The sequence below is a fragment of the Parasteatoda tepidariorum genome, chromosome 3 (assembly GCF_982258835.1).
Source record: "Parasteatoda tepidariorum strain Cologne lab strain chromosome 3, Ptep-v5.0, whole genome shotgun sequence".
Classification (NCBI taxonomy): domain Eukaryota; kingdom Metazoa; phylum Arthropoda; class Arachnida; order Araneae; family Theridiidae; genus Parasteatoda; species Parasteatoda tepidariorum.
The window spans coordinates 98,173,996-98,179,886 of record NC_141757.1 but is presented as its reverse complement, the minus strand read 5'-3'; positions in this window follow the sequence as shown (position 1 = coordinate 98,179,886).

The following is a 5,891-nucleotide window of genomic DNA, read 5'->3' as shown; positions in this document are numbered from 1 at the left end:
GTGCAAAAAGCTCTACCTAAACCCTTCATATAATTTTTATTTTAAAGTTAATCACGGAGGAACGAATTCAAAATTCTCTAGTCACTTGTTTGTTCTGTTTCTTTGTTCTTTTCTTTTTCATTCTTGAGTCAGACATAGTTTCTAGTACTATTTTATTTTTCTAGCTTGAGTGCGCATTTTTGTAAGAAATTTATTTTGAATTTGGAAAAACAAATCCTTACTTTATCTACGGAATTAAACTGTCTGAATTTAAACTATCTGAATTAAACTGTACATTCAAATAATAGATAAATTTAGTTAATAATACTGCAATTCATGTACCGAGGATAGAAATGTAACTTAGACCCGGATTATTTATCTCAAACTTACATAAAACTTTACAAATTTCGAACAACTTTAATTATAACGTTTGCACATTTTATTCATAAATAATAAAACAAAGGAAAAATTTAGTCAAATTCCTTAATTATAAATTAAAAATGTATCGATTGTTTAGTAAAACTTAATTACTTCAAAGATAATCTATAAATCAAACATTCCAAACTTAGACAAATTCCTCGCAGTCGCCTACTTTAGAATGAAAGAGAGAGTTTTAGGAACGCTTCTAACTGATTCTGAATAGATTTTGAACTCGGATGGAGTTCAAACCAGACTTCATTTAGTTTATTCTCGAACGGCTAACTCGTTCTCTAAAATTGATATCTTCCACCTAATTAATTTGCCCTGAGATGGTTTGTCGTTGACTTCATTTCATTTGGGAACAGCTTTGTGACTCGTCGTTAATAATAAAGCTAACGTCAGAAAAGCATTAAATTATCTATATTAAAATTGACGAACGGATGGTGTTTATGTTTACATCTAGGTGGGTTTCTCTTTGATCTATGACGAAAATATTTTGCCTGTCCGGATTACAGCAGTGACCTTTACAGAATTACATTAATAAATAAATATTAGTTCCTCGTCTATTTAAAGGCACAAAATTAAAATAAAATGCGTTATAATATTAGGGAGAAAAATAATAAGTGTATAAAAATAATAAGTGGCAAACAGAATGAACTTACTAACACAACAGAAAGCGTTTTGTCAATAACTCGATACTAGTTAAAAATTTTATTTTAAATGTTTTTAAAATTTGACTTTTACGAACGACTTTTTAAAATTGGATTTCTCTGAAACTATTCGACCGATTTCGCTCAAATTTTGTATTTTGCCATTTAAAATTAAGTTCTTAAAAATTATATTAAAAAAAATTGCATGCCTTGAAATTCAAAGTTTTGTCGTTTATTTTTAAATAAAATAATGAAAAATAATTAATCGTTATTAAAAATTAATTTCTCATGGATTTCTATTGGCTTATAAAGTTTTCGAGATATGTCGAAATACGCAAAAAGAAATATTAACAGTAAGGGGTCCGAAATTTCGGCCTCTCTGCTGATCAAACTAGTAAGATCTTATTTTCCCCGATCGCGGCTTTCACCTTTTGTGGTCAGTAATGTGACTTTTGGAGATCAGTAATCGTAAAACGTCAAAACAAAAGGTGTGTTTAGCAAGAGAAAATACATTTTTGTGCGAGAAAAGAATACATTTTGAATTTTGTTTATTGAAAATACATTGTGCTACTTTCGTAACTTATATATTGTTTGCACCAACTTATCAACATATTTGAGGTTGACCCCTCAAACTTCTAAGATTGTCTCCTAGCACATATTAATCCGACTGGATCATAAGTTATTCAAGGTTTTTTTTATTTATTTTTTTTATTTTGAGCGCTATGCAACTGTAGCCTGATTTAGAAATCCTCCGGCTATAAGCACAAAACTGTCTGGGGCAAAACTGATCACAATCTTAAACCTAATTTATGCATTGTTTATTTACAAATCGCTACTTAATTATTTTTAACGTAAGTGTATTTTGATAAATTATTACATTTGAGCTTATATTTATATATTTGTTTCAATTTTTGTTAACTCATAATTATAATGGACTACTTTTAAGAAAAAAAAAGAAGAAAAATATTTGCAACATATAGTTGGGCCCATATTTATTAAAGACCTACATCTGGCCCTCTCAAGTCTTTTAATAAATCAGGCTCGGTCTAAAGCAGGAAAAAATAATTTTAGAAGAATGCCCATCTCCCATCGGAAAAATCTCTAAATTTCGTCACTTTTTTCTCAGTCTACTTCTATGTGGCATTGTTAATCATAACAATCACTGAAATTTAGTAACTTACAATATGTAATATCGGCTATTTTTTTTTTTTTTAATTTAACTCTGGCTCGACAGCCCATAGAGGGCATGTTAAGTAGAATATTATCAAAATTAATACCGCTGACTGGACCCGTTCCTAGGCTGGAGTGAAGCTGGACTAGTGGCCAAGTCCTGGGCTATATGGTTAAGGGTTTTTCATAACCTAGGTACATGCTCAGGGCTTGGAGGAAAGGGGAAAAAAAGCCCATAGAGGGCCAAAGCCCACTGTGCCCATCTCAATTTTCTTGACCTTTGGGCTCTGAGGTGCCAGTGCAAATGCTCCGGTTATGTAGTCACCCCAACTCGGAACCCCCAGCGTTTAGTTCCCAAGCATACTTAGTACTCATATTATCGACCCACTAAAGGGCTGAAAGGTTGAGTCAACCTCACCCGGCCCGAGGATCGAACCAAAGACCTATGACACGACAGCGCGAAGCACTACCACTCAGCTACTGGTCATCATTTTTTATTTAATTACATTAAACAAATTTCTTATTTTTATGTCTTACATAGTTTAAGATGTTTTACTTATTACAAAAACAAAAAGTTTGGAAGACTAATTATTGCTGTAAAATTATTTATAATCCATAAAGCCTCTTGGTATGTATTATCTTACAAACAAAATTTCTTATTTTTATGTCTCGCCTAATTTAATATGTTTATTTATTTATTTGCAAAAACAAAAAGGTTTGAAAAGCAAACTACTTTTTTAAAATTATTTACAACCTATAAAGCGTATTGGTAACTCTTTATTTAATCGTACAAACAAAATATCTTATTTTCATAGCTCGCATAAATTATATGTTTTATTACGTTTAAAAAAATTATAGCTTTTTGATGTCTTTTTTAACTACAAAAACATAATTTTATACTGTTCCACAATTTTTGCTCAAATAATTCAACAAAATGCATTTAGGAATCATTTTAAGATGTTTGTGTTTAAAAAACTATAGATACCAAAGCATCTTCATCTGTTATTAATTATTTCAAAGCAATAATTTGTAAATTAAGTCGAATTTAAGACGTTTGTGTTCAAAAAACTATCAATACCAAAATATTTTCATCTGTTATAAATTATTTCAAAGCAATAATTTGTAAATTAAGTTGAATAAAATATCTGAATATAAAGTTTTCACAAACATTAACATTCAAAAACAGTTATCTTTAATAGAAGATAACCTTACGAAGTAATTTCATGTCGCCTTATAAGTAATTTAAATATCGATAAATCAAAATGTTATTTATATTATTCACGGTTCTGAGGAAATAAAACAATTAGCTTTGCTTTAAAGCTTAATCTTATAGTCGGAAAATCTTTAAGTAGTCAAAACTACTTTGACAATATAATCTGTCGTCATCGTAAAAACTTTTTTTTAAATTCCTTTTCCAACCAAAAGTGAATTCTAATTATTTTATCACTTACTGTCATTACTGTTTAAAAGTTGAAGACATAACCTAATATAAATCAGTTTTTCTAACATTTTAAAAAAATATTTAAAGTTTCATATCAAAAATTAGATTATGATTTTTCTTCATTGTCAAGTGGGAAAATATTTTAAAAGCAATGTTAATTTCTACGATGCAATGTATACCTTGTAGAAAATTTTGGCATTTAGTTCTGTTGAAGTTAACTAAATACATTTTTGAGTACAAAACTTTAAGTTGCAAACTAAATAATTACATAAATTGACAAAATAACAACTGCTTGAAAGAATTAGTGCAAATATATTACTAATAAAATATACACAGAAGAGCCATTACATTATGATCACCCTCCATCTATAACAATGGACTCGCTCTGGTTTTCATGGTTTCTCGCCCAGGAACAATGTTTTTATGGGGCACATTAGGACCCATAATCCTCGTAGAACAATCCCTGACGACTGTAAGCTACTTGAACATAGTTACAGACCAGGTTCACCCATTCATGGCAACAGTTTTTCCTGCGGGGGATAGTATTTACCAATAGGATAATGCACCATGTCATAAGGGTCGAATCGTCGAGGAACATTCCAGTGACTTCCAAGTCATGTCTTGGCCCCCAAATTCACCTGACCTTAATCCAATAGAGCATTTGTGGTCCTACTTGGAAAACCAAATTCGTGCTATCACGCTACCCCCTCGCAATGTGAGGGAATTGCAGGACCAGTTGGTGAGTGCTTGATACCAGATACCTCAGACTACCTTTCAGCACCTTGTGGAATCAATGCCACGGCGGGTGCTAGCAGTTTTGAGGGCTAAAGGTGGTCCTACATGTTACTAGCTGGATGGTCATAATGCAATGGCTCTTCGGTGTATATTACTAATAAGTTAAAAATGCACCGATTTTAAATGAAATGTTTTTGCTATAAAACCATAGATTGATTCTAATGCGCATGAAAATATGTGTTGTCAGTAAATAAACAAGTGAAAATTGAATAAATTAATAAGTAAACAATGTAAGTATCACAATGAAAAATAAATTAAAAAAAAAGTAAATAAAAAGTGTGACTATATGCATTGTAAAATATCTTTTTAGCTCAACACTTAAAAACTCCCAAAAATTTAATGTCTCTACCGTATTTTTATTTATTCTTTTGCTTATTTCTTTTTATTTAACTGTTTCATATGATAAATTCTATTATAAATAAGGAAAAGATACATCTCTATTGATATTTTATTCAAGAATGTATCTAGTAATAATAATAACAATAAAATTTACACTTGCCTGCATTTATTCTTCTACTAGTTTGTAAAGATTAATGATGTATATAATGATGTATAAAGATTAATGATGATGTACATATTGTAATGATGTATACATATGACTTTGCATTACATTGCATTAAAAAAATTAGATTAGGAGCAAGAAAAGTCGACGTTAAAATATTTATGTCGAATATTATTATTATAGGAGTTAAAATATTTATTTACTTCAGGCACGAAAAATTTTATTTGGTCATTTTTAAGTTCCGAAATGTTTTAAAAAACATTCAAGCATTTTAAAAAATTTAAAACAAATTACCGAATGATACCAGCAAAGTTCTTGAATTCAATTAATAATAAATACAAACGATAAAACTGACTTACTGGTAGTTAGGCTTATAAACGCATTAAAATGTTATCTATGGAACTATAGTAAAAAAACAAAAAATAAAAATTCTAACTTTCATTAGAGTAAATATTCTTTGCTACCTCTCTCAACACATATAAACAATCATAAAAATATATACTTAGACAGTTATACCGAAAACTAGATTTTAATTAGAATAATTATCACAATTAAACATAGTTTCCTGAAATTTTTATAAAATCATTTTTCGTTACAACAATAAAAATAACTTTTTTTTTTCAAAATATTTCTTTTGAACTTATTTTTTTAAGCGAATTCTTATTCACATTTCCTTTTAGAGACAACTACATTGTTAAACTAGTATAAATTTATTCGATATACGTGAAGATCTTAAAAACAGTTTTTTTGGATCTCTTTTTTTGCTTTCGGAAGATCTTTTTTTGCAGAATGCTTATCTATCACCAAAAGGTTGGTTGAAATCACACCGAAAACATGTGAACCTTCCACATCCATTTTTTTCTTCGTGTTTTTCTTCAAAGTTTTGGTTAGATATAAACTATGTTCCCAACTATATGGTAGAAAGATTTCGAAT